This window comes from Grampus griseus (genome assembly GCF_964374135.1).
Source record: "Grampus griseus genome assembly, chromosome: 3".
Lineage (NCBI taxonomy): Eukaryota > Metazoa > Chordata > Mammalia > Artiodactyla > Delphinidae > Grampus > Grampus griseus.
This window is the reverse complement of record NC_139019.1, coordinates 170,397,725-170,408,468: the sequence shown is the minus strand read 5'-3', so window position 1 is coordinate 170,408,468 and position 10,744 is coordinate 170,397,725.

Sequence of the window (10,744 nt, the reverse complement as noted above, 5' to 3'; positions counted from 1 at the left end):
GGGAGTCTGCCTGGGATTTGGGGGCTGAGGCTGGAATCTTTGGCCCCTACTCACACTTCCCTGTCCAGCCCCACATTTTGAATGCTGCCTGCGGGTCCCTCACTCACCTAGGAATCTTTGCTGCTCTGAGCATAAAGAGACCTTTTTAGAATGGCCTGGTCCTCTCTACTTAAAAGGATGGAATTCCCACCAAGCGGGGCTTGGATGCCTCCTGTGACGGTTACCTCATTACCTTTCAGCCAGGGGGGTGATAGTCCTTACCAACGTTGAACTGACCCCTGCGGAGGCTGAGCTCTGCCCTCTGGGGTTGCACAGACCACATCCCCAGCTCCCACATCAGCTTCCTGTGCCCAAGGGCAGCCCCACCTGGGGACATTTGAGAACTGTCTGGCTGGGTCTGGCTGTTTCAGCTCTTGTGTTGGGGGCTCCATGTGGGTGGGGCTGGGGCTGATCTTCTGTGGGGGGGCCCAGATGACCCAGCTTGGGACTGAGCCCAGAGCAAGGTGATGAATTTAACCAAATTTTAACCAAATTTGCCCAGGCATCTTTTTAGGGCTGAAGCCCTGAATCTCTCAATCTTTCTCCACAGGCTGCTGAACCCCATCCTCTTTCCTCTTCTGGATATACCGCAGTTTGACACCTGTCCTTAGCTGATTAGTGGATCCATAACCTCCTCTGTACTGGGGCTTCTACCTCTCTTGATAAGACCTCAAGTTTGCACAGAACAATTCTCCTTGTCACAGACTGCTTGACATTCCCAGGACCCTGGAGAAAGGTGATGCGGAATCACTCTCTCACCTCTGACCTCTAGCCCCAGGCCTCTTCTCCAGTTCTCAGCTCTGCCCTCCACTTGCCCTGTGACTTTAAGCAAATCACGCCATTATCTGAGCTTCCAATTTAATCATCAGGTTCTTGCCTTTCTTCATCAGAAACCCACCCACTTCCCTCCACCCCCAGGCCCCCATCATGGCTGGCCTGGATGCTGCCCTGGCCTCCCCTTGGTACCAGCTGCCACGTCAGCCTCAGACTATCCCTTCTCCCCACAGAAGCCCAAGGGAGCTTTAAAGAATGTAAAGCAGGCCCCGCCCCTCCTCTGCCCACAGCCCTCCAGCATTCCCACCTCCCTCAGGGTAAAAGCCTGAGTCCTCCCCATGGCCCACACGGGCCTGCACGACCCTGCCCCGTGTCCCCTCCCTGCCCTCCCCTCCTCCCTCTCCCCCCCTCGCTCACTTTGCTCCAGACACACAGGCCTCCTGGCTGTTCCTCGAACACGCCAGGCCCCATCCTGCCCCAGGACCTTTGCATGGGCTGTGCCTGCTGGGGACGCTCTTCCCCCTTCTCTTCTAATGAATTCTGTCATCCATCTGCCAGGTCTCAGATGAGATGTCACCTCCTCAGTGAAGCCCTCCTAGATTGCCCAGCCTAACTCAAAGACCCCAGCTCCTTAGAACCCCTTCCACAATCATAATTAAGTCCGATTTTGTGCACTGATACTTTTATTTTCCGTCTCCCTCACTGCAACATCAGCCCCAAGAGGACCGTGGTCTTTGTCTGGGTCACTGCTGTGTCCTCAGCAGGAGAACAGGACTGGAGACACAGCAGGTGTTTAATCAATGTTGGCTAAATGAGGAATGAAAAATGAAACCAATGCGCGACGCTACTCAGGGATGTGGGAACATCTCTGTCCTCATGGACCCCAAAACCTTGATACTCTATAACTCCCGCTTCACCCAACCCACCTGAGTCACCTGAACCCCAGGGGCAGCAGTAATGAGGGGTCGTGGGAGGTCTTCCACCCAAGGCCCAGCTCTCCTCGGAGAACACTTGCTGAGAAGCCTGAGACGTCTAGGCCCCAAACCCATTTCCCTGATAGGGGAACCTGAGGAACACAGAGGGCGAGCCACTGGCCCAAGGTCACACAGCACACCCAGGTTCAGACCTAGAACTGGATAGGTAGGTAGAAGATTTCAGAGTTCCACTTTGGGCGGCAGGCCAGCTCCTGGAGGGACAGAGGGATGGATGGATGGTGGGGCAGACAATGGTGCACAGGCTTGTGGCTTCATACTGGCTGGAGAGCCTCAGACAGCAAACACCCAGCCCCCAGGTGCCACAGCCTGCCTTGCCCCAGAATGTCTTCTCTCCCATCAGCTGGGTCCCGACTCAGGGAACATGGCCATCCCCCTCGAAGCTTCCAGAAGGGTGCCCAGTCTTAAGGGTGGATGCTACAGGGCGCCCAGAAATGGGGGCACAGAAATGGTCAGAGGTGTGGTCAGAGTCCCACAGCAGCTCAGTCCCCCGTCTCCTGTCTGTTAACCAGAGCCCCCCCACCCAGCGTCCCTAGCCCCCAGACCTCGCTCTACTCAGAACTTCCTATCGTAGGCCCTGGGGCAACGGAGTCATGGCTACTGCAAGGTTTCAGATCCAGCTAACATACTGCAAACCTTCCCAGAGGACGGCCAGCCGCGGCACCCTCCTGGCCACAGACACCGGCACATTCGGACTCTTAATCGCCTCTGGGCAGCCCTGGCCACGCTTCCAGGTGGGAGACTCCGGAATGGCTTTCTCTCCATTGTCTGTCCTTGGTTTCCTCGCTCCTGACCACCTCTCCTCCATTTCCAAATGCCCAGGGAGGGGTCACTGCTGCCGCCAACCACGTCTGAACCCCCTTCACAAATGTCCAAGCGTCCCCGAATCCGAGAGGCCAGAGAACGGGGCGAGAAGCCCTTTGGCTCCCCACTGTCCCCTCCTGCCCCCCAAGACTTCCACCCGAGGCGCACCCGGCACTGGTGGGTGCCTTCGCACTCACCATCCACCACATCTTGGCCGTCATGTCGTAGCAGAGCTGCCATTTGACCGAGGTCTCGCCCGGCTTGCTGGACACCAGGGGCCCGGGCACCTCCATTCTTGGAAGGAGGCAAGGGCAGCCCGAGCTGCCTCACTCGGTCAGGAGCACAGGCTGGGCCAGCCGCCTAGGGTGCAGGTCCAGGGTCCAGACTTCCATAGCCCCGAGCGAGGGGCTTTCTCTGGGGGAGTCGGAAGAAGGTGCCGGGGACTCTCAGAGCTGGAGATCACAGGCTTGAGAGAGAGGGGGAGGGATGCAGATGCATTGGTCTGAAACACACCAGGCCGGTCTCTTGCAAGTGGCCACCCACAGCCCAAGGAGGCCGTCGCAGGCCGTGGAGTGTGTGTGTGTGTGTGTGTGTGTGTGTGTGTGTGAGAGAGAGCGGCCGGTACGTGGATTTGTGAATGAGCCTCTGACTGGGAATACCCCCCTCCCACCCCCGGAAGGCGTGTGGCTCGTCCTCCCCTTCCCCTGCTGATTCGCCTTCCCATCAACTCTATCAGGGAAAAAAGCTCGGGGGCCGGAGGGAGTTGGGGTGCGTGCAGCGGGGGGCCTCGACCCTCCCTCCCTCCTTCCCACCCACCCCTGTCTTGGATGCTGGCTGGGGAGGTGCCCAGGCCCCGAGGCCTCATTAACTCCAGGCGGGGCCCTGAAGCCAAGGCACAGCAGATGGTACGTTTTGAGAGGTGGGGAGAGAGGCACTCTCGGTGTACAAAGAGGGTGGCATCCGAGGGCCCTGGATTGTTGAGTCCTGGCTGTGTGATCTCGGACCAGTCCCTGGGCCTCTCTGGGCTTCACTCTCCCTGTCTTGAAGATGTCAGCTGACCACTGAGGACGTGGTACGGGTGGGGATGGGGGACGAGACAAAATGCAGACGCGCAGAGAAGGGGGTGGGATCATCATCTCACTTTTTTCCTTCCTTCTCCCAATTTCTGAGCAGAAGCAAGCCAGGGGGATTCTTTTGATCTCATCATCTAATGGTTGTTGTGCATTTATGGAGCGCCGAGGGGGTGCCTAAGCTCGATGAGAAGGGGCTGGTCCCTGCTCTGTGTGGGCTGATGCCCTGGCCCGACACTGGCAGTAGGAGAGACTGAAGGTGGACAGCAGGAAGGACCCCCTGGCCTGGCCAGGAGCTGCTGGGAGCTCTGATGCGGCAGCAGCGAGGTCTGGCTGGAGAGCGTGTGGCATCTGGTTTTCCACTGGGCTTTAAGCCTGCCAATTAGGAGTGGACAGAGGGAATGGGAGATGGTGGCAGTAGGACTGGACATGAATGGGGACCGAAGCTGACCCCTGTGGCATTGGGAGTGAGCACAGTGGCACGCTGGGAATGGCTGCCCCAGGCCCGCCCCTTCTGCTCTGCCACCAACCTGGCGGATTCTTCCTAAAACATGGCTCTGACGGGTTCTCTTTCCTGCCTACCACCCTCCATGCTCCCCAGGCCCCCACTGAGACTGGGCCTGGCTTCCTCCTGGTCTCCTCTGTCCGGCACACCCTTCCTCCTTTCGTTACCTGCGGACGCCTATGCATCCTTCAAAACCAGCCCAATATTCCCCACCTGTCCCTGAGGGTGAGAGATAGAGTCAGACAGAGATAAAGAGCAACAGAGACACTAAGAGAGAGAGACAGAGATGGAGAGACAGAGTGAGTGAGAGAGACAGAGAGACACCCAGCCATACCCTGTCCACTGTCTGGGCTACACGTACACGCTCTTACCTCCCACCCTGAGAGGTTTGGACTATCAGCCACCGTTTTTTTTTTTTAATACCTATTTATTTATTTGGCTGAGCCAGGTCTTAGTTGCTGCATGCGGGATCTTTGTTGCAACATGCGGGATCTCTCGTTGCTGCATGCGAGATCTAGTTCCATGACCAGGGATCAAACCCGGGGCCCCCTGCATTGGGAGGGCGGAGTCTTAACCACTGGACCACCAGGGAAGTCCCTCAGCCACCTTTTTCTTGTTGGAAAGACATTGTGCAACCCACACCCTCTGGTCCTAGGTTCCAACCCTGAGCACACGGGACTGAGAGTTTCTGCGTCTGGCCTGGGGACTCCCAGAGGACAGGACCTGGGTCTGAGCCCTAGCTGGGACTCCCACACACAACAGGCTCCACCGATCCCTGACCAAGCGCAAGGGTGTGGATCCGATTTGATTATTCAGATCACTGTTATTAACAGCAACTGTTTCTTGACCACCTACTACACGCCAGAAGCCGTGTAAGGTCAGTACAGACAGGAAAACGGAGGCTCCGAGAAGTTTAGTCACGAACCCAGGGACACACAGCAAGTAGAACTCACTTCTGTGATTTGGGGGGGATGCCGAACACCTACCCAGCTTCCACCCTCGCCTCCTTCGGGTCTCAGCTCAGATGACACCTCCTGAGGCGCCCGCCCAGCCCCCTGCTTAATAGTGCTTGCCACCACGCACATGCAGCCCCCTCCCAGCTTTATTTCCCTTAATCACTTTACTTATTGATCGTCTGTGGCCCCCAGCTGGAGAGGGGGGGATGTCAGCTTTTGTCTGTCTTCTTCACGGCTTTGGCCACAGTGTCCGGAACAGTGCCTGGCACAGAGTAGGCTCTCGGTAATCTATTTGCTGAAATGAATGAATGAGCGGGTCAGGGTTTTGCAAACATTGGCATTTCCTGTTGACTCTCCCCAAAGGCATTTTCCTCTTGGCACAAAAGCTGCAGGCCTGGCAAGGGGGGTGGGGAGGGGCAAGGGGCCGGGCATGGCTCTCGTGGCCCCAAGCGGGGCCACGCCTCGGCCAGCTTGCCCAGCTGAGGCCGGCAGGGCCCAGCCCAGCGGACGCGGTTCACCCACACGGAGGCCCCCGCCCCGTAACTATAATTTGCCTCAGTACCTTGTGATCCTAGGAGACCGTTACCCCCACAGATGTGCAGTGGGGGTCAGCCATTCAGACAGTGGGTCAGAGCCCCGTGGCGGAAGGCAGATGTAGGAGGTGGCTTTCAAACAGGAAGGGCGAGGGAAGGAGACTTCACAGGGAGAGCCAGGGAGAAACAGAGGGGCTGAGACAAAGAGAGACACAGAGAGACAGACAGAGACAGAACAAGAAAGGCCTAGAGACCCAGCCATGCCCTGTGCGACAGGGGAGCTGGTGAGGCTGCTGGGCACCCCTCCCCCCCCACATCCGGTCGAGGGGCCTGACTCATAAGCTACATCTCCATTCAAGGAAACTGAGACCCCTGCGGGCCAGCTGGATGCCCAAACCCTCAGTGGCAGCTGAGCTGGACCAGGGCCCAGTGAGGGTCCCCCCAGCACCTCCCCCACTTCCCACCCCCCAATCCCAAGGACAGAGGGCCCAGGGCCACTCTGAACCTCAGTTTCCCCAGATGCCAAAAGAGGAGGTTAGGTAGGAAAGCCCCCCCTCAACCTTCTGCCACTCACAGACCACCCACCCCCTTTTGTCTGTGTCCGAGTATTACCGAACATTTTCCTTTCCATCCGACCGTTTCTAGAAAAAGACTTGGATGTGTTTAAAGAGAAAAGTACAACTCACCACTACAGGCTGCCACCAGTCAAGGTCAGCTGAAAAGATAAATACAATAAAAATCCTCCCCAGTCCTATCCAACTCTAAGCAGAAAACAAGCCTGAAGCCTGTTCTGTCTTTCCTAAAAAGATGATCAAGCATTAAAGAGGTGTTGTAGACGGGCTGGGAGCCCCCAAAGGCCATAGGACAAGATCAAATGATCTAACAAATGTGTAACTGGAATCTCAGAAGGACAAGGAAAAGTGGGCAGAAGGATATTTTGAGAGAGAATGGCCCAGCATTGGAAGCTCAGAGTCCTAACCACTGGACCACCAGGAGATTCCCTCAATTGACTTAAAAGAGAGAGAGAGAGAGAGAGAGAGAGAGAGAGAATGGCCCAATAATTTTCCAAAATTTAAGACACCGAATCACAGTTCCAAGAAGCTCAGAAAATACCAAATGGAATAAATATTCCCACAAATACATAGCCAGACATGTCATACTCAAAACGCAGAAATTTGAAAATGAAGAGAAAATTCTTGAAGGCAGCTGAGGAGAAAAAGACACATGGCTTACAGAGGGGCAAAGACAAGAATGATCACAGACTTAATTGTGAAAAAAAAAGGATGTCTTTAAAGTGCTGATAGCAAAAGACTGTCCACCCAGAAGCTTATACCCAGTGAAAATATCATTTGAATATGGAGGAGAAACAAAGGCTTTTCCAGCAAACAAAAGCTGAGGAAATTCATGATTAGCAAGACACCCATTTTAAATACAAAGACATAGATAAGACTAAAAGGACAGGGGAAATATACCAAGAAAATAGTCATTTAAAATATACTGGGGGGCTTCCCTGGTGGCGCAGTGGTTAAGAACCCGCCTGCCAATGCAGGGGACACGGGTTCGAGCCCTGTTTCGGGAAGATCTCACACGTCACGGAGCAACTAAACCCGTGCGCCACAACTACTGAGCCCATGTGCCACAACTACTGAAGCCCGCGCGCCTAGAGCCCGTGCTCCGCAACAAGAGAAGCCACTGCAATGAGAAGCCCGCGCACTGCAATGAAGAGTAGCCCCCGCTCACCGAAACTAGAGGAAGCCTGCGTGCAGCCAAAAATAAAATAAATAGATAAATAAAATTTTAAAAGCAGACAAAGCAGACATCATAGCAAGGGACGTATATGATAAAAGGGCCAATTTACCCATCTTGAATGTGTATGCATCTCACCACATACAACCAGCAAACAATCCAACAATATACAGTCAAGACGCACAAAACAAAAACTGATAAAGATGAAAGGAAAAGTGACAGATCTACAATTATACTTGGAGACTTCAAACTATGCTCTCAGCAGTTGGTGGAAAAAGTAGACAGAAAATCTGCAAAGAACTAGAAGACCTTGATAACATTATCAACCAACTTGAAATGGCATTTCTAGAACACTCCACCCAACAACAGCAGAATATACATCCTTTTCAAGTTAGCATGGGACCTTCAACAAGATAAACCATATTCTTTAATCATACACACCAAGGTAGGTCATAAAACGAACCTTAAATTTAAGAAAAGTCAAATCATCCAAAGTATGTAACAAAATTAAACTAGATATCAGTAACTATGTGAAAAAAAATCAGAAAGCTATGTGAAAAAAATCTCCAAAGATTTGGAGATTAAACCATAAACTTCTTACTAACCTATATGGAAGAGCCATGAGAAAATACTTTTTATTCAATGAAAATGAAAATCAAAATTTGTGAGATGTAGCTAAAACAGTGCTTAGGAGAAAAATCATAGCATTAAATGCTTATATTATAAATTATATGAATGTACTTAATGTCGTTGAGCTGTACTCCTAAAATGGTTAATTTTATGCTACATGTATTTAACTACAATTGGAAAAACCACAAGGGAGGAAAAAGTAACCTAACCGTGGGAGTGACGCCATCACCTTCGCATATTCCATTGGTTAGAGCAAGTCGCAGGCCCCTCCCACACTCAAGGGGAGGGGGTGACTCCCCAGTCTGGGCTCGGGGCAGATACGGAAGCTCTTTTCTCTGCACCGGACAGACCTTCCCAGCTCAGGACCTTTTTACCCGACCTGCAGCCCTGCACAATCTCTCCATCAGGTTTCCAACTGGATTTCATCCTCCTACCATCGCACGACGTGACGCTCGCTCATGCCTTTCCTGTAGCCAAGAGTGCCCTCCTCTGGCCCTTGACCTTCATCCCTGTCTTTCCAGGCCCCACTCAAATGCCACCTCCCCCTGGAAAACTTCCATTACCACCAGAGGCCTTGACCTGGGGTTTGCTCAGGCATATTTCTTTCTTTGACTCTCAATTTCCCCATCTGTACAATGGATCCAATGATGTCCTCTTCGCGGCTTTGCTGTGAGGTCCCAATGCAATGTCAGATGTCTCCAAGCCAGGGTTCTGGGCATGGGACATTCCTTCCTTCTTTCCTTCCTTCCTCAGACTTTTATTGAGCACCTGCTGTATGCCAGGTCCTGCACTGAGCTCTGGGGGACATAGCACAATCAAGGCAGACCCCAGATTCTCCCAAGGGGAATTCTGGGGGGCCCTGGCCTCATCTAAGCCACACCATTGCCCGCCTGGGAGCCGGCACAAGCCTCCTCTATTTACATAGTGGGCAGTTTGCTCTTCACACAACAGCCAGAGGGAAACTAAAAGATGCAGATGTGATTGTCTCACCTCTCCCTCCTATAAAACACTCCATGGCTCCCTATTGCCTTTGGGATAGAGACCAATATCTCTACCAGGTCTACAGGGCCTGTGATGCCTGAAAGTTAGCCCCCTGCTAACTTATCCCACCCCCACTCGCTGTGAGTGGAAAGGAGGTGATATCCAGGGAAAAGAGGGTTCTAGGCAAAGGGCTCAGCCAGTGCAAAGACTCTGAGGCAGAGCCATGCCTGGCATGGTGGAAGATCAGCGAAGAGGACAGTGTGTCTGGGGCAGAGTGAGCGAGGCGGAGAGAGGGAGGAGGGGAGGGCAGGGAGGGGACGGGGCAGGCCGTGCAGGGCCTTGTGGGCCGCGGGAAGGACTTGGGCTTTTACCCCCAGGGAGGTGGGACCCTGGAGGGCTGTGGGCAGAGGAGAGGCAGGGCGTGACTCAGGTGCTCACAGGCGCCCCCTGGTGGCTGCTTCGGGGAGGACAGACGGGGGGGCGCCGGTGAGGACTGGAGCCGAGGGCCTGGATGGAGGGGACTGAGCTGGTCCAGGTGGGAGATCCTAGGGCTGCGTCAAGGGGAGGCAGAGGTGGGGGGAGAAGATAGACTTTTGAAGGCAGAGGCGACAGGACTTCCTAATAGATTGGTTATGGAGTGAGCAAGCAAGAAGTCAAGGATAACATCAAGATATCTGTCCCCAGCACCTGGAAGGATGGAACTGCCATCTGCAGACATGGAGACGACGTGGGAGCAGCAGGGCTGGGGACCAGGAACAGTTTCGACCTAATGAACATCCGCCTGGAGATGTCAGGTGGATTCATAGATCTGGGGGGCTGGGCTCCTTTGAGGCTTGGATAGGGGGGCAGACAGGCAGAGAGAGTAGGCCCTTGTTCCCGTGGGCTGGCTGAGGGCCTAGGGCTCTTTTTGGACCCTGTCCCCAGAGCCCTCTACACACCCGCACACCCACCCACTCAGGGCCCGCTGTCTGGGCCCTGGAGCTGTCCGCGACCCCCGGTGCTGAAGCTCCAGCTCCAGGCAAGAACCCGGCGCTGGACAAGTGCCTGGCAGGGAGTGCGCGCGCCAAACGCATCCCTGACTTCACCCACGAAAGCAACACTCTTTCGGTGCTATTAGTCTGAGTTGGTTTCTATGCCTCGCACATCCCAACCTGTATTGTACAGACCCCCAAAGAGACGCAGGTGTGTGTCGCTCTAAATCTATTCCAGACTCCCTACTCTATAGGAGGTTACTGCGCCTTTAAGTATCACTGACTGCGTCACTCCTGACGTCACAATCACCCAGGCTCCAAAGACAGGCCTGAGTTCAGGCTGTGGATTGGCTGATGGACTAATGAATATGTAGATAACCTCCACCTCTACCTCGTTCTGGTAGGCTCAGGAAAGAGGGGGCGGAGAGGAGGCGGGTCTAGAGCGGGGCGATGCGCTGGGGGCGTGGTCAGGGGGTGTTTGGGTGCGTTTTGTTCCCGGCTGTGTCTCCAGTAACTACCTACAGCAGCGCCCGGCAAACCGCAGGCGCTCAGTAAATGCCTGTTGACGTTCGAATCCAGTAGGAGTGATGTCCGAGAGTTCACGTTTCTGATTCGGGAGATCCTGTGTTGCCTTCTCTCAATGTTATATTATAATGACAACGGCTGTTATTCGTGTGCATTAATCTTCTTGATCGTATCAACAATCCTGGATGGTGCATAGTATTTTACAGATGAGGAAACTG